This window comes from Miniopterus natalensis, chromosome 8, assembly GCF_054644295.1.
Source record: "Miniopterus natalensis isolate mMinNat1 chromosome 8, mMinNat1.hap1, whole genome shotgun sequence".
NCBI classification, from domain to species: domain Eukaryota; kingdom Metazoa; phylum Chordata; class Mammalia; order Chiroptera; family Miniopteridae; genus Miniopterus; species Miniopterus natalensis.
Genome location: NC_142088.1, coordinates 50873402 through 50892145, shown reverse-complemented (window position 1 = coordinate 50892145; position 18744 = coordinate 50873402). Strand labels below are relative to the sequence as shown.

The window sequence follows — 18744 nt, the reverse complement described above, 5'->3', positions numbered from 1 at the left end:
AATGCTCTTCCTCTAGTTCTGCCTGCCTTGGTTTCTCACTTCCTTCTAGTGGGGATGCATTTGGTAATCTCTGCAGCATATTATCTAGTATGGTAAGTGAAGCTGGGAGACAGAAAGGAGTTGCTGGCTGGGGCTGCCATATGGGAATATTAAGAGCAGGGTTTTCTTTTGGCTCCAAAGTCCGGTAGTCCGCAGGCATTTGCCTGATCACACTGTGGATCAGGACTCCCCTAACTGCTGGGCTGTGACCTGCACACTGGGTGTGAGATACATCGCACGGAGGGACAGGTGACTGCCAATTCACCCTCTGAGGCCTAAGGCCCTCTAAAACCTGGACCACCCACCATTCCTGACCCTGAAGCTCAACAGGATAGGTGTACTCAGCTGTCTACATCTCCCTCCACCTGACACCCACAAGTTTCTGGCCTTCTGTAGAGACTCAGTCTCACACCTCACATTGTCTGACTTACCGCCAGCAGTCCATGCCCGTGTGGTATCCTCTCAGCTGCCACTCTCCCGTCCCCATCCCTCTGTTTACCCTCTCGTCTAGTCTGACTCCCGTCCCTCCATGCTCCCTCCCAAACTGTTCTCCGTGTCCTCTGGAATCCCTGCTCTGTGGTCAGCACCAACGCCACACCCTCATCCTCCTCATCTTTCCTTCTCTCCTTCCTGCCTTAATGGCAATCTGGCTGTCCCTGAGGGGACTCCACGTCCCCCAAAACTCACTCTAGGGGCGTCAGGTTATTCTCATAACCTCTGGGTTTTTGGAACTCGGGAAATAGGATCATTATTCTTCCTCCTCTCCCGCCATTTACACATGTGCACCCTGCAAAGTCCCTTCTCCCTTTCAACCTCTGTGCCTGGCTGTATTACCCCGCCTTTCCCTCATTTTTGTCATTCAACAGCCTTCTGGTTACTTAGCCTTATTCGCTGAGGTCTCAGCTCCCAGTTCATAGCCACTTCTCCAAATCGCCTTTGCCGTGAGCCTTTAGGTGACTTCAGTATTCACCCAGCTCAGTACCTTAACCAACCCTACTCCTGACACACCACACCCACTGTCCAAGAATAGTGGAGGTAGGTCTCGCCACAGGAAATCTGAACGCCATATCTAGAAGAAAGGTAGAAGCATGCTGGGAGGCAAAGGCAACAAGTGTCCACTACACAGTACTTGCAACGTTGCATGTTTCCTTTTAGTATTATTTTCTGTTTGCTTGCTTGAGATAAGTAGTCCTGAATATTCTAATTGTATGAATAGGTTCTAAGAAAATTGTCTCTTAAAAACCATGCCTAATCAATTAAATATAAGTACACACTTATTTAGTGAAACGAGAATTTCTAATTTTGCTCTAGGTTGTTCAAGGACCTTCCCAGTCTCCTAAGAAGGCCAAATACAACATCAGCAAAAATGGGAGAAAGGAAAGAAGTGATTTTTTGCCAATCTTTAATATAAACTTTAAGTGCTTATAAAGTAATTAAGGTTTGAGGTTGTTCAGTTACTTTTTTCTTCTGTGGAGCCTGTCTGGTGAACTTGTAATTGTGAGCCAGCTGTCCTGCCTAGCAGACTTCTGGGGCACCGCTTTTTCCATACAGCAGGTGTATATTAAATACAGGTAAAGGGATTTTAATATAGAGCAAAATGTAATTAGGAAGGCAAATCTGCTCCAGACACATCGTATCATGCATTACAATCCAAACGTACATAATTTGGATTAGATCCACACCATTGGGTGTCTCTAATAGCATAAATAACAGAATTGGTTGTATAAAAATAACTCCTCATGAATGCTCTTCTATCCTTTCATTGGAATATTTGTGAAATGTTCTACACTGTCTTCAGCACCATTTACAGCCAAATATGGGTAAAGTTGGTTAAATGTATTGTATTTGGACATGAAGATGGATGGTAATAATTCACACTCATCTGGATTTGCTTTGAGTTGATTTTCTGATGGTTGTTAATAGATTTTGCCCCTGCCATCTGTATCCTCACCTAGTCTTACTTTTGGTCATGACATAATTTGTAAGATAGCTTTTTGTAATAATCCATAGATATAAACTACTTATTTTTCTCTGTGGCCTATTTTTGTTATCAATATGTTATCCCAACTGAGCAATAGGCCAAGTCCAAGTATAATCTACTATAAGTCTGAGATTGTTTTAAATTCAAGTTGTTTTTCTATAGTTGTTTTGGCCATTGTTTATCTAACTGAAGGTACTTTAATGCTCCTGATCCAATTCTAAGGACTACATTTATATTGTCATGATCACAGTGGAGGATTGAACAAATATTTATGGATCAGAATAAGGATTCAATGTTCATTCGTGATAAAGGGCAATGCCTCATTTATTAAGTTACTACACTGACATTGGCAAGTTCTGAAATAGTTTAAAGATGTATTCCTTGTTTTCTAAATAAAAGGAAAATGGATTACATACAATTAAACATCTCGATATGAATGTATGTGTGAAAAATATCTTCACACAGTGTAGTTTACTTTTTAAAGTTTCTTCAATACACTAATGTCATACAGTTCAGTTTAATAGCTCGGTATGTTGTAATCAAGAGTGTGAATAGGCAATCAGATACTTCTGTGAAATTCTGCTCCCCAGAGAATTCATGGCAAGCCTGTTGCTATGGTGCAGTCTCACCTGGGACTTGTTTAGCTTCTTTCTCAATCAGATATATTGACAGTGATGAGTTTAAAAACAGAAATCCTCATAGAAAATCAGAATGAAGAAATCCAGATAGATAAATGAAGTACTGTGTGGCTCTTCCTTCTTTTTCTACTCACACTTATGGGTTCTTGTTTGTGATCTTAAGAGTCTTGAGATCCAGTGAAGGCATTACTGTCTCACTGTAAAATGAGCTGAATGCCATAGAAGGCACTGTTTATTAGATGGGAAACTATAAAGAAGACAAGCTCTAAAAAACTGCAAACTAGATTCTCTCCATCCACAGCTGCTTCCTTAGAACTTTAGAGACTAACTCTGTTAGTTGTTTGAGGCCATCAAGTACTATTTAGTAGTGCCGTCTTATTTAGGTAATGCCAAAGAAAGGCTTCTGTGTCACAGTTTTTAAATTGAAGGAGATGATCACATCAGAGTAAAATAAGAAGCCCGGCAGTGTGACCTTTGATGGATTGCTTAGGCTTATATATTTTTTAAGAGATTATTATCTTCCTCTTGCCACTTTGAAATCAATTTTATTGCCATACTCTGCGGGCCATGATGTGAGACTGAGAAACAGTGACAAAGAGCACCAGCTCTGGAGACACACCTCTTAGCTTCATATCTCTGCTGGCCATCTCCCAGGCGTGTGACTTTGGACACTCTTGATTAGCATCTCAAAAATGAGAAGAAGAATACATCCCTCATGGGGTGTTTGTAGAAATTAAGTAAGAGGTGCTTAGCACATAGAAGTCATTCCCTGTGTATTGGTTGTACTCACCATTTATGATATGCATAGAAAGTGTTAGTATACTGTCTGGCTTATGGTTAGCACCTAATAAGTAACAACTAATACTACTAGTATCATCATAATTCCTTAAATAAATCTGTGCTGAATGTAGTATTATTAAAAACATCAGAGAAAATGTAAGGGGATGACTACTACAATTTGAAGTAGTCAAATTGAGTCATATGAATGAGGTGGGGTAGTGCGCCAGAAAGCATCCAAGCCACCCTATGTACTGGCCCAGTCATCCACGCAGCAGCCTTCATAATGAAAATGACATTGTTCTTAAATTAGATCCACCAAAGTATGTGCCATTCTACAACACTGTATTTTTCAAACCAACTAGGTTTGCCAAATCATATATTTTTACCTGCCGTTTGCTATTGTTGACATTCATTACACAATAGTATTAAAATGGTTTGTTTTCATTATAGGTATATTATTTAAAAATATAAGTGTCACAGATATGTATTTAAAGTGATAGTTGAGGTTTAGATTCAAGGAGAGTAACAGCCGTAGCCTGCCATTTACTCCCTCTGCTGAGAGATTCTTTGGTGGAAGGAACCCAGTCTTCTTCTTTTTTTTTTTTTAAATATGTCTTTATTCATTTCAGAGAGAGAGAGCAAAACATCAACGATGAGAGAATCATTGATCGGCTGCCTCCTGCACGCCCCTACTGGGGATCAAGCCTGCAACCGGGGCTTGTACCTTGACTGGGAATCGAACTGCGATCTCCTGGATCATAGGTCAGTGCTCAGCTGCTGAGCTATGCCGGCCGGGCAGAACTCAGTCTTCTCACCCTGCTCACACACGCCACCCATGCATGCAGAAATTGTGCAGGCACTAAGGCCGAGGGCTCTGAGACGTGCCCAGGCCAGCATCCTGTCCTCTACTCATCTGAGCCTCAGGCTGGAAGGAGCACTGGCTGAACCTGCTGTTCTGCTGACCATTTGCCCCTGAGCATTCAGCTCAGAGGTGACTACTCTCATGTCAGCTTCTTGCTTATAGGAGAAAAGATAGTTCCAGAACTCAGCTCACTCTCTTCATGTCTGTCAACGGGTTATTTTTCAGTATTTTTGTAAAACCCACAGTAAGAATTTTTTAAAAATTGAGATGTACTTGACATACCCACCAAATTATATTAGTTTCAGATGTACAACATAATGATTCAGTACAAGTATATATTGTGAAATGGTGATCACAGTAGGTCTAGTTAGGAATTTCTTAATAGAGTAAGATGATGCGATATACTGAGTAAAGACTTTGAGGTTGCCTTAACTCAGCATCTGTGCATTAAAGAATAACACATTTACCACAATCCCTGTACTGTTCATTGGTTGATATTTTGATATCTTTAAGCTGGCTGTATAAAGAAATCATGCATTTTAATTTTGTAAGGGTTTCTAAATTTGCTGAGTTTACTTGGTTTGAAATTTAATAAATCTAAAATAAACATGATAGCCCGGCCGGGCTTAGCTCAGCAGTTGGGCGTCAACCTAGGATCCAGGCGATCAGGGTTCGATTCCCGGTCAGGGCACATGCCCGGGTTGCGGGCTCGATCAGTGACTCTCATCATTGATGTTTCTGTCTCTCTCTCTCCCTCTCCTTTCCTCTCTCTGAAATCAATACAAGACATATTTTTAAAAAAAAATAAAATAAAATAAACATGATAGCGGCAAGAAGCACACTCCTCTCTGTCATTTGTCAGGAGTGCTTCAGCCAATACTTTCTCCTTGTGATTTTATGTATAAAAATGCTCCGTCTTTATATGAGGGATTAAGAGGAGAGAACAAAAAAGGACAAAGCAGAGCTGTTGGGAGCAGAATGTGATCAGAAGTAAAAAGTAAATTATTAACAGTGGTATAATAGCATTGGACAATGCGGAGAGCTTGGTAAAAGTGGAATGCAGAACATCTAACTATGGGTGCAAATTACTTCATTTTCCCCCCTTCTATTTAGGAATTGAAAATGTATTCCCAAATTTTGGCAAGAGAATCTCAGGGAAGAAATTGGTGCATTTTTTAATGTATGTATGTGTTTGTTTTTACTTTATAATGAATGCCTAAATCTTTAAAAAGAGCTTGACATTTTATACAGCGTTTAGCATCTTGTTAATATACTCACACCAACTCCTCTATGCTGTAGGTGTTATCCCCATTTTACAGATGAAACTGGGGTTTATAGATGTTAAAGTGACTTGTCCAATATTACACAGCTAGTAAGAGACAAAGCCTAGATTCATATCCAGGTTGGACCCCAAGTCCTATGATCCTTCCATCTTTGTTCTATTGTTCCTCAAACCCTGTACCTTTAAAGAGGCTTACACGTTTTTGAATTCTAGGGCCTGGGTCAGCAAACTCTGGCCCTCGACCTTTTTCTTTTCTTTTTTACACCCTGCAAGCTAAGAATGTTTTTTATATTTTAATGGTTTAAAAATAATCAGAAGACAACTATTTCATGGCACCTGAAAATAAGATGTAATTCACATTTCATTGTTCAGAGATAAATTATGATTGTAAACAGCCACACTCGTTCATTTATGTTACTGTCTCCTCTTTGGCTCCTTTCACACTACCAAGGCCAAGGCAGGTGGTCCTGACAGAGAACTATCTTATCCACAAAGCCTAAAATATTTACTATCCAGCCTTTTTTAGGAAAAGTTTGCCAACACCCGTTCTAGGATATTAGTGTGATTAGAAGTTTTTATGGGACTTGAAAGTCAGTTAAAGCTCACAGACCCTTACAGACCGAGCAACTAGTGAGCCAGATGCTGTTTGACTTGCGGTACCAGACAAACGTAGTGGATGCCAGACCACGTGGTCTCATCAGCACCACTCAGCTTTTCATGTTCCCAAACTTTCTACATACTTAATTTTATTTGGCATCTTAAAATGGGGATTTTTTTGATATATAAGCTTGAATTGAATGTTTTAATTCAATCCCCCACTGTCTTGAGGAAAAACTTCGTGTAAGATTTAGACCACTCTGCTCCTGTGGCCCCCACACAGACTTCCTGGGTGGTCATGTTCTCTCTCTCTCCCTCTATCCCTCTCTCGTTCCCTCCCTTTCTCCCTCTCTCCTCCCCTCCCCTGCCACCCTTCTCTCTTTCTCACTTCATTTCTGCCCACCACAGTGCCTGGCACATAGTAGGCACTCAAAGCTTAAACAAATGAATAAATCTATAATGAGGTCAGTCCTTTAAATTGCTGAAGGGAAAGCCTTAATTCTAGTTTCATCCTTGTAGATAAGACCTTTCACTACTGAATTTTGTGAAAGTTAATCCTTAGTATTTTAACAGGAGAAGAAGCTACTAGAGAAGAAAATAGAAATGTATATTTTAGGATATGTTTTGTTGGAGAATTTTACTTAAACTTGATACAGAATTTTGGGTTTTAAAAAATATATTGAAGCAACCCTAAGTATCCATTGATGGATGAATGTATAAACAAGTTGTGATATATACACACAGTGGAATATTATTCAGCCTTAAAAAGGAAGGAAATTCTGACACATGCTACAATATAGATGGATCTTGAAAACATTATACTAAATGAGAAAAAGCTAGTCACAAAAAGACAAATTATATGATTCCACACATACGAGGTACCTAGAGTAGTCAAATTAATGGAGACAGACAATAAAATGGTAGTTGCCAGGGGCTTGGTGGAGGGAGAAATTGGGAATTATTACTTAGTGTATGGCATTTCAATTTGGGAAGATGAAGTTCCAGGGGTGGATGGCTGTGATGATTGCACAAAAGTGTGAATGTACTTAATGTCACTGAACACTACACTTAAAAACTGTTAAAATTGTAAATTTTATGTATATTTTGCCACAAAAATACATATATAAATATGCATATAAATAATCAGCTATAACTTTAAATATCATTTCTACTTTGAATAGCTAATCAAAATTATGTGGTACAATAGATTACTATTTCAAACTACTTAGTTTATGAAATGAAAAATTTACCATTTGATACATAGTATCTAAATGATTCAGCCCTGACATAATTTAAAATTTAAAGTTAAGGGTAGGGTCCTCTTCCATGTTTCATTTCCAAAAAATATGTTGATATATAGAATTTGTAAGAAAGATTATGTAGATTTGATTTTACATTGCACTGAGCATAAGTTGCTGTTTCCTTCCTTCCTTGTTAGCAGTTAATGGAAGAAAATTAAAACTATAGAGCAACCTGCAAAAGCACATTTCTAAAAATACCAATTCCTTATTAAAGAGTCCTGCAAAGTATCAATAATATATACAGTGCAGTAGAATCCATTAAATCAATCAGTTCATTATACAGCATATATTTTCAAATAAGATATTTATTACTGTTGTCAGGTATTTCATGCCCTTCATAAAAACTTAATTCTTAAAACCTCTTCTTTAATAGGTCAGAATTGGAGCATTTAACTAATAGTAAAAATTAGGGTTTTAGTGTGGTTTTACATGAATAAACATCTATTTTATTTACAAAAATTAATAATAAATAAGGTAAAAGAAATTAAATATTCACCCAAAACCTATAAAATAAAAAGTAAGCCACCCTACAAATGTCTGGTCCCCTTTCCCAACTGTTAAAAAACTTCCTCTGAAACTAAGTTTCTTGTGTATACATTGAGGAAACAAGATTTCTGCATGCTCCAGCATGTCTTTTTAAAAATAATTACCTTGCTCTAGTTTCCTGAATAATTGTTCTTGGAGATTATTACATATCAGTGCATGTGGATTTACTTCAATCCTTTCTAACAGTTGCATGGAGTCTTATTATATAAATGTACATAATATATTTATTTAACTAGCTCCTCATTATGGATGTTAGTTTGTTTCCAGTTGAGAATGATTGGTTGGTTTTGTGTACTTTTCCAAGTATATCCAAAGTCTCAGCATTAAAACTGATGGTATCATGGGTAGATACATATTTAATTTTTTTAGATACTGTTAAATTGCTTCTTCCAAGGGTTTACACCAATTTATATTCTCTCAGCACCTTTTCTCCAGACCCTTACAAATGCTGTGTACTTTTAAATCTGCTAAGTGTTGTTACTCATTGTTAGAATGGGCTGTTATAGGTCATTAGAATGTTATTGAATCCCTTTAGAGTACTTTATTTATTTATTTACTTTTTGGAAGATCTAATTGGCTTTATTAGGTGATTCATGAATCAGGCAGCACCCCATCTAGCAACTACAAGGGCATTCCCTAGAGTACTTTAATAGCTTCAATAAAGCAAAAATATCAATTCTTCTCTCAATCACAATGCCATTTTCCAGGAATGGGACTGTTTCCTTAACAGGATCAGTCCTGGTAGTATTTAAACAATACTTTATTTCTTTAGCCCTATTATTCTTTGATTTCTTCTTAATTTTCTGAATTAGATTTTAATTGAAAAAGCCATGCTTGTAATAAGTGAAAATATAAAGAGGTAATATAAAAATGTAAATAATATCTCAATCCCTTTCTTGATCCCACCCATCAGCGGTAACCAGTCTTTCTGATCTGCTATGTTCCTATCAGTTTTCTCCATGCTCAAACAAACCCATATAGATGTTTTTATTGTTTTGTGTGTTTTATTTTATTTTATTATTTTATTTTATTTTATTTTATTTTTTAATTTTATTTTATTATTTTGTTGTTTTATTTAGCTCTTCAACTGACTTTTTCACTTAATTACATATAATGGTTCTTCTGAGGCACCAGATAAAGGTCCAGTTCATCCTTTTTAATAGTTCTTTTTAAGAACTGCATAGGTCTTTTCTTTTTTTTTTAAATATATCTTTATTGATTTGAGAGAGAGGAAGGGAGAGGGAGAGAGAGAGAAACATCAATGATGAGAGAGTCATTGATCGGCTGCCTCCTGCGCCCCCGACTGGGGATCGAGGCTGCAACCCCAGGCATGTGCCCTGACCGGGAATCGAACCCCGATCACCTGGATCCCAGGTTGATGTTCAACCGCTGAGCCACGGCCGGCCAGGCAAGAACTACATAGTTCTTAAACTGTACACATAGTATGGAGATTCTATAGTTTGTTAAAATATTGCCATATTAGATAGACATTCAAATTGTTTATAATAATGCTGCAATTAATATTTTATGTATACAGTTTTTATTTGTGTAGATATCCAAAAGAATAATTCCAAGGTTATGGGGAATATGTATTTTTAATTTTAGTAGATGTTACCAGATTGTTTGCCCAAAGGGTTATGGCAGATCACATTCACGTGAACATACAGTATGTGCCTTTTTCTCTGCCTCCCCCCCAACCTTGGATGTGACCACTTTTAAAATAGCCGCCAGTGTGGTAAAAAATGACATCTTGTTGATTTTTTTTCTTCTTATGAGTGAAATTGAGCAGTTTTGTTATGATATTTTGGTTAGCATTTACATTCATCTTAGATAACTTTGCTTATTAATTCATACCCTTTGTTTTACTGTGTTTTTGTAAAATTTATTTATATGAGATTTTAAATGTTTGTTATGCATTCTGTGTTACATGTTTACTTTTTTGCCATTTAACCTTGTTTGCATAATCTTTGGCACATAATGTTTTATTTTTATTTAGTTAGATATGCCTATGTTTTATCCCTTACAATTTTGAGGTTTCTTGTATTTAAGGAGATTTCTATCATCCTAAGGTTATAAAAGTATTGTTCTAAGTCATCTTATATATTTGGTGACTTTCTCTACATTTATTATAGAACGTGTGTATGTACATTGTTTGAGGGTAGTAATATATCTTTATTTTCTCTAATTATGCCTGCAGTTCTTTTCCCGTGAATGAAATTCTGCCTTTGTCATAATTAGTAAGTTCCCACATATACTAGCATCTGGCTCTTTCTTATTACATTCCAGGGCATTGATTTGGGAAGAGTTTTAAAGCAGTAATGTAGATTACAGTTCTAAATATAACCTACACTTCTAAAGGAATAGAAAATGAGACAACCTGAATTTTTTTAACTTCCTGTAATGGAAAGAGCAACAGTTTTGAATTTCATTTCCTATTCTTCACTTGCTAATTGTGTGACCTTGAGCAAGACATTTATTTTGCCTCTCCCACCCTGTGATAGCTCAACACAGTAGTGACCTGAACTTTTGTAAAATTAGAGAAAAAATATATAGAGTACCTGGCATTCATTCAGTGGTACCAAGTATTATTATTAGTGTTATGACTTAACACAAAATCAGAAAGGCATTTAATATAAAATTATACCTGTTCCAAACATAAGCAGATATATTTCTTCATGAATATTTATTGTATGCAAGAAAAAAAGAATTCCAAATGTGGTGCTATAAAGACTTTTTCGGGTAAGTAAATCAATCTGAACAATAAAAAATAAAAATAACATATATTAAATTCTGGAACTTCTCTGTTCTAAGAAATTTTGTTTTTGTTTTTTGGGAGTTTTTAAAAATATATCTTTATTGGTTTCAGAGAGAGGAAGGGAGAGGGAGAGAGAGATTAGAAATATCAATGATGAGAGAATCATTGATTGGCTGCCTCCTGCACGCCCCCTACTGGGGATCAAGCCCCCAACCCAGGCATGTGCCCTGACCTGGAATGGAGCCACGATCTCCTGGATCCTCAGTCGATGCTCAACCACTGAACCATGCCCAGCCGAGCAATCTTGTTTTTATTTTTACTTATTTTTCTTTTTCTACTGAGTTAAATAGGCCTAACACAATTAAAAAACAACATTATTTAACTGGTCTGCTTTTTTTTAAGACAAGAGAAAATAGAGCTATTAAATAAGGGTAACAAAGAGTAAATTAAAATTGCTTTTATATATAGCTAACCAGTGGAAGCAGCTGGACGTTAGGGGTGAAAGCAGAGTCAGAAAAAAACAGAGGGACATCAAATACAGCAACACTTGTGGACCTGCAGACTGGATGGGCATGAGTCTGGATGCAGACACCTTGAGGCTGGACTCAGCCTGTAGCTAGACATGCCCAGCTCTGTCCTAGGGCTTTAATGTCCCTTGTAGGTTAGTTATGCCCTATGTTTATCAATAATACAGTGGACTTTTCTTCCCCTTATTCTCAAGAATCCCAGGACAATTTCTAGAGGTTTATTCAGAAAGGAATGATAATGTTAGTGAAGCTGGACAGATAAAATGTAAAATTTAAAAATTAAGAAGACAAAATTGAAAACCTCGTATTCCTTTTGAGCCAGGTAACAAGCCTTCACAAGGAACCATTTAAGTGGCTAAAGCACAACTTATAGATGTGCATTCTAATTCCAGCAGTACCACCCTCTCTGCCCCCATGCACTTAAGCGATAAAATATCTGCAAAGTAGGAAAAACAACTGTAGAAGTAAGCATAGTAATTTAAAAAGTGTAAGAGAAGATGGTATTTGTTTTTCCCCCCATTACATTTCATTGAGTTACTAACCAAACCTGAAACATTTTTAAAATTAGCCTCCTATTTTCTAGTGCTATTTATTAGATCTACTGACGAAAAAGATTAAATTTAGCCTTGTTTTTGTTTCTTTTGTCATTTTTATATTTTTCGCTGTGTTTGCAAGAACTAGTCTGCAGAGAGGAAGGGGGAGAGTGGTCATTTATTCTTCTCAGTTTTCCATTTCAGGAAATAATGATTTATATGCATTATTATCATCTACTGTGCAGTCAATTAACTCTCAAACAAGCACATTAGGTGATATGCATTGTTGGTCTTACTAATTTTGAAATATTTGTGTACTGGAAAACCAGATAAATTTTTAATATTAAGTCATCATTTTTTATAATTTCTTAATGAATTTTAAAATGATGGCTAATCAAATATTCAAGATACTACATTTTAAAGAAAATCTCTTTGTGTTTTGACATTAATTCTACCAAGTAACTACCTTGTTGGAAAATGACAGCAGTAGTTGTCATTGACTCCTGCAACTGACAATGTCTTCAGGCCTCTGTTTTTCATATTGTAGATCTTTTACTCAATATTTATTTGACTACTAGGACTTCTTTAAGTAAACATAAATTAGTAAAATCTCAACTATTGGAGAACTTAACTAGAATTATTTATATTTACATACATACATTAATACACATATACAGCATATATATGAACATACACACACATTCTACTTTTTAAAAGAGAAGTTAAATGAAAATAAGAGAAGGCATTGTTAGTTCAACAATTAAAAATGTTATTGTATTGGTGGTGGTGAGAAAGACACCAGGTATTAGACCTAGACCACTGGGGTCAAACCGGGTCTGGGTTCGGCAACCTCGGTTCATGAGTTCTGGCTAGGAAAGAATTCAGAACCAAGACTCGAACTATAAGAGAAAGTTTATTTAGAAAGTCACAGAGGTAGAAGAGAACAGTAGAAGAAATGGACTCTGGAGGTAATGGGCCTGGGGGAGGGAGGAGAAGAAGGAGAGTGGGAGGGGAAAGGTATAGTGTGTTCCAAGGAAGGAGAGAGAGATGGGTCCTCCACCCTAAAGGCTTTTAAGGGTGGGGATTTTAAGAGAGGTCCCCCGGATCTAGAGTATTCATCAGCTTTCCAGGTGTGTCCTATCAGGGTCTGGTCTCCACTAATTGGTCAGCTCCAGGTCAGGGGGTTATTAGTCAATGCATCTGGTTCTGAGGTCAGCTGTGGCCTCGCCTGTCTCGTTTCGAGGCTTTTCTGGACTTGGAGCTGAAACAAAAGTGAGGCCTAGATGTATTTGATTTGGGTCAGCACCTCTTTGTCTTGGAGGCTTTAAGTAAAAATAGAGCATTATTTTTGTACCATTGATTTTCCTAATTTTTCTTACCTATATTGTAAGGATATGATTATTATATTTGAATGGTTTTCAGAACCTCACAAAGAATGAACCATAATATATATGCTTGTTTTTGTATGAAAATACCCAGGAATTAGTAAATTTAAAAATCAATGCAATCAGTTATAACATACTAAAGAAAATGTACTGTATCAATTCACCTGGAATGCATTAGTAGTTTTCTTGTTTTGGTTATATAGGGAGTTAGAAGGATATTGAGATGAATGAAATACAGATTTTATTCTTCTGTAAGAAGAATCCAACTTAGTAAACTGAGTATATGTAATGGGCTGATCACTGTTCCCAAGGGCTAGGTGAAAGACTGTAGATAGCCCTGGCTGGTGTGTCCCAGTTGGTTGGAGCATCATGCTGTGCACCAAAAGGGTAGTGGGTTCAATTCCCGGTCAGGGCACATACCCAGGTTTTGGGTTTGATTACTGGTCAGGGCACCTACGGGAGGCAACCGATTGATGTTTCTCTCTCAGATCAATGTTTCTCTCTCTCCCTTTTCTCTCTCAAATAAAAAAAAACATCCTCGGGTAAGGGAACGTGATATTTCAGGCTTATGGAACAACATGAAAAAAAACTTTGAGTGATATATATAGGAAACCATGGATAATTCAGCATTGGTATGTGAAGAGGAGTGACAGGAGACCAAAGGAAGGCATTTGGGGGCCAGACTGCCATGGGTCTTAAAATACAGCTGAGTTGGCTTTTTATAAGTTCTGTTATGGAGTGGAAAGAGCCTGCTGCACAGCTCAGCACCATGGGGTTAGGAGTCAGGCTGATGTGATTTCAAATCCCAGTTTTGAATGACCTTAGGAAAGTCAGCCCTCTGGAAAGAGTATAACCTTTTACTGTCTTGCAAGCTGACTGCAGAGTTAATGAAGTAATGCATATAAAGTACTTAGCAGAGACCCTGGAGCTCAGTAATTCTCAATAAAGGATAGAGATTATTGGTGAGTAGTATTGTGCCTTCAACGTATTTACCTGGAAGAGATGTGAAAAGCAGAGGCAGTGCCCTCCCACCGGGGTGGGGAGAAGACTTAGGGGTTGGCGCAGTCTGAAGTTCATGTGAGTGAATTAGGGTGGCAGTGGCAGGGAATGGCGAAGAAGGGATGGACTGACTCTGGCAGTGTTAGCAAGGTGGAGTAACAGAATTTGGGAAACCGTTTGTGTGAACAATGGGGAATAAGGGTAAGGAGGGTAATGATGAAAGGATGGAAGCACTTGCAATTTGATCCCGAGTCAAAGGAATGGTGGTTCCATTAGGGCAGTGATCCTGGAACTGGTATGAAAGAGAACCTCCTGGAGGACATGTGCTAGTGCTGGTGGCTGTACCCAACCCCTTCTGATTCAAGAAGTTCCCAGCTGATGCTAATGCTGTGGCTTGGGGCCCACACTTTGAGAATCACCGCAGTGGAGAAATAGAAGATGTAGAAGGGTGTGGCTCAGTAGAATTCTTTAGCAGACAACCATTGATAACACAGGATTTGAATCTGATCAGAGATAGTGAATTTGGACATCACTAGTGTACACAAACCCGGGTGATGGTCAGAGGTTGACTGGTGAGAGACTGAAGACCTAATGGCATTGAGTTACTACTGAATAGACTATTTTAAGAAGCCATCTATAGTGCTATAGGAAAAGCTTAGGCTTTTACCTGTTTACCTTGACGTTCTGCACATGGCTGTAAGCAAAAGGCTTTCCTTGTGTGTTTTAATGTAAGCCTTTCTTCCTTTATTTTGATTTCCTAATAAAGGAGCTTTGGTGACAAAGTTACAGATAAGAGCCTGAGCTTTAGAATATGAATTTAGAGCATCTGGTAAGCTTTGCTGTTTTTTCTCTGCGTCATTAATACTGAAGGATAAAGCTGGAGCCCGGTATAATCCTGTGTGCTTTGGCAGTAGGATAAAACAGTAAAGATCTTAAAATTGTTCATCTCCTATTAGAATTTTAGCTTGTGTAACAAGAAAAACAGATTGGTAGTTGGATCTTGTATTTTTCTTTTATCTTAGACAAAGTCTAAATGTAAGAAGCATTTGTCATAGCGAAGCACAAGGAATCCAGCAGAGGTAACCTAGTAATGTGACCCTTGATGTCCTGGGAGTGGTGTGAGACCAGCAGTTAAACCCTTTGTGGGTGCTCTGCCCTTTGTAAATATTCAGTCTGGACAAAGGACACACCCTGCACTAAGCCTGGAAGAGAACTGAGGATCAGTGTGAATGTGGAGACAGGAAACTGAAGGTGTCATCTCGAATGGCCTGATATGAGTGCCTCCTGCTGTTTCTTAATTGTTGTCATCATAGTGATGGTAACTGTTGTAGCCACTTCCAAATTAGGGAATCAGAATAATTTGAAGTAATGAGATGGGAGTGATGCAAGTGGGTGCCTATAGTTGGATGGCATCTGCCAGAAATGGGAGTCTACACGTTATCCTAAACGGTCTTTCCTTCCCCTGACAAAAAATGAAAATATACTGGGTAAAGTATTTAAATTGTCTTTTTAAAAATAAGGCTAAGCTGGAAATAAAGTAAGGAATTTACAGAAACCAAAACTGAAATGAAAGTGAGAATCCTAAACAAAGTAATCAATAAACCTGGCTTTCACCCCGAAGGTATCTGCCAAACCTAGGTGACCTTGAGCGTGCCATTTGCTGAGCACAGGAGGGCTGCCCCAGGTGGGGAGTCCTGTGGAAGGTCCCTTACCCAAAGCTAAAACTTCACAAAGCTACAGTGGTAGCGCAAGAGTGATGAGAAACCTGTCCCAAAGAAGAGGGCAAGCCTGGGAGCTGGTCATGGGGAAAAGTCTCTTTCTGAGAGCTTACACGTATGAACTTCAAAAACCTAAATGGCCAATAAACGTATGAAAAGATGTTGGTTGTCAGGGAAATACAAAATGAAACAAATGGAAGATAGCATCCCATGCCTATCAGATTACAAAAAAAGAAGAAGAAATTTTAGCCCCAAAATGCAATGGCTATCAGTGAGAATGTGGAGAAACTAGAACTCTCATAAACTGCTGACTGGAATATAAACTGGCACAACTACTTTGGAAGGTAACTTGACAGTCATTATCAAACAAAGTGGAAGATGTGCGACGCCTTGAACCCAGCAGTTTCACTCTGGATCTCCACTCTGGGGCAGTCTGGCACATGTGCACAGGATGGTTTATGCAAGGATGCTTATTTTGCAACGTGCTTTTTATTGCACAAAATCGGAAACAGCCAAAGTGTTCATCATGATGATAATGTATAAATTCATTGTGCTATAGTTGTATAATAGAATACTGTTGAGTAATGAAAATAAATGAACTAGATCCATGTGCACTGATATTGATAAATCTCAAAATCATATTATAGTGAAAGAAACCTACAGAAGACTGTGTACAGTATACCACTGAATTGTATAAATTGTATAAATTCTATAAATTGTACGAATATGTGTTATTGGGGAAATTGGGGCATCCTCTTCCCACTAGGTGCTGGGGATGGGGCCTTTATGATATCTCAAGAAAAAGAATTTACTGAGACTCCCACGGGAGGATGAGTGATTTTTAGTTACATGGAATTATATCCCTGGGTTTCGAACATCCCATTCCAGTCATAGAAAAAGTGTAGCTGGAGTTTTAGTACAGCCCAAAACAGGCTTAGTGTCCAGAGTTTTCATTCCATGTTGGAACCGAGTCCAGTTGCATCAGGCTAGTTGCAGTCCATTAGTCCACTGTGTGTGGGTTCTGCATGGCTGTGAGCCATGTGGGTGAGTGCAGGGGAGCCAAGAGAGGGAACTTCTTTGTTCAGGAGATTAAATATCTCAAATTTTGTGCCCTTGCAGCAGCCAATGACCTGTTCCCAGGTGTGACTGACAGGCAAGTACCTTCCCTATGTCACCTCAACACTACTGGGCATGCTATGTCATAGCTACACCATAGGTGCATAGGCTCTCTTAGCAGCTCAGCAACTATAAATGGTGTCAGTCAAGGTTTCTAGTTGCAAGAAACAGAGGCTGACATGGCTAATTGTGCAGAAAAGGGCATTTATTAAATGGGTATTAGTGAATTCCCAGATTTGTTGCAAGGACCAGAATACGGCCTTGAGACTAAGCTTCCAGAAACAGTGTCCAAATCTGTGCCACAAAATTGCTCAGATAAATAAACCACTAACACCACCACCAAGCATAAACATAGTTTGAGTGGAGGTCATTTCCTTTTTAGGAACGTGACCTTGAGACCTATTGCAGGGAGTGCAGTAAAGTGGAAGAGAAAGAAAGTGAACTTTGTGTGTTTTCTGATGTCAGAGTCTTGGTTTCAGCACCTGAGTCACAGTCTGGCGTCTTGGCAAAGCCAAAGTCACCTGTCCTTGCTTCTGAAGAAATTATGTGGACAGTGGGTTTCAGCTTCTTTCAAGCAGGAGATTCCCCAACTATTTTCTTGAAAGGATGCTCAAAAAGTCATAGGTAGCCACAAACATGATAAAAACCTACTAAAATGGAAATTTTTTTAATGTCTTAATTTGACAAAACATAACTGAATCTTACCCTGGTAACTTTTGTGCAGCCCAAAATATAGAAAACACTCCAACCCTCAATCTCTAGTAGGCACTCAACTGAGAACACAAAGGTAATGCGGTGTTTCAAGGAATGTTTTGTGATTCATGGATGGTCCTTTCCTGGCCTAGCTTGATACAGGCAGCCAGTATTCTGGGAAAAGAGGTATATAATAAACAAGTAAAATAATTGAAAGAATAGCAGCATGTCACCAAGAAAATATGACACTGTTTAAGGACAAAGAAAGACTAAGTGTGAAGTAAACAATACAATTTGTCCTTAAAATTAATTATCTTAGCCCGATAGATAACTGAATGTTATATAATTATCATCTGTCTGGTCTTTTGTGGCTGAACATTTATTAAGAACCAGTGGTCTAAGAATTGTCCCACTTAGCCATTCTGACCATTATGGAGCCAACTATTATTCATGCAGGCCCCACCCTATATGCCCACACCAATTGGGCTCCTCAGAAAAGGAATCTCATTATCAGAAAGCAATAAGGAGTTCAGGAACTATTTCTTAAAAATGATTCTAAGAAGAGTTTGTAGAATTTGTAAAGACTAGGTTGTCAGGTAATTGCATGTTTGCCTGATTCCAGAGGGAATTAACATACTTTTCAATTAATTTTTATTTTTGCATGGCTAATAAATACTCACATATTGTCATAAGTAATATTTCAGGTAGTTTTATTTCTGATTAGTTTCTAGATTTAGGCTTTAGGTGCCTAGTATTTTGAACTAGCAGTCATTGTCCAGTTAAACAACGTACAAGTTCAGCATTTGCTTTGAGTGGACTTGTAAGGAGATAATGTGGCACAGGGGAGCTTGAGCTGTTCTTGGTGATGTTACTTGTGGCTTTAAAGCCTTGGCAATATACTTGATGTGATGTCTGTATGTTGTGTAGCATGGCATGCTTCCTATTTATTATTACACTGTCAAGGTAACAATGAGATAAGTACCCAAAAAAGT

At 38.0% G+C, this 18744-nt stretch overlaps 1 protein-coding gene across 10 annotated transcripts in view; it reads left to right on the top strand.

Annotated features, from left to right (window-relative positions):
• PKP4 (plakophilin 4) overlaps window positions 1-18744 on the top strand; it is a 213582-nt gene that overhangs the window by 95670 nt on the left and 99168 nt on the right. The window lies entirely within an intron of this gene.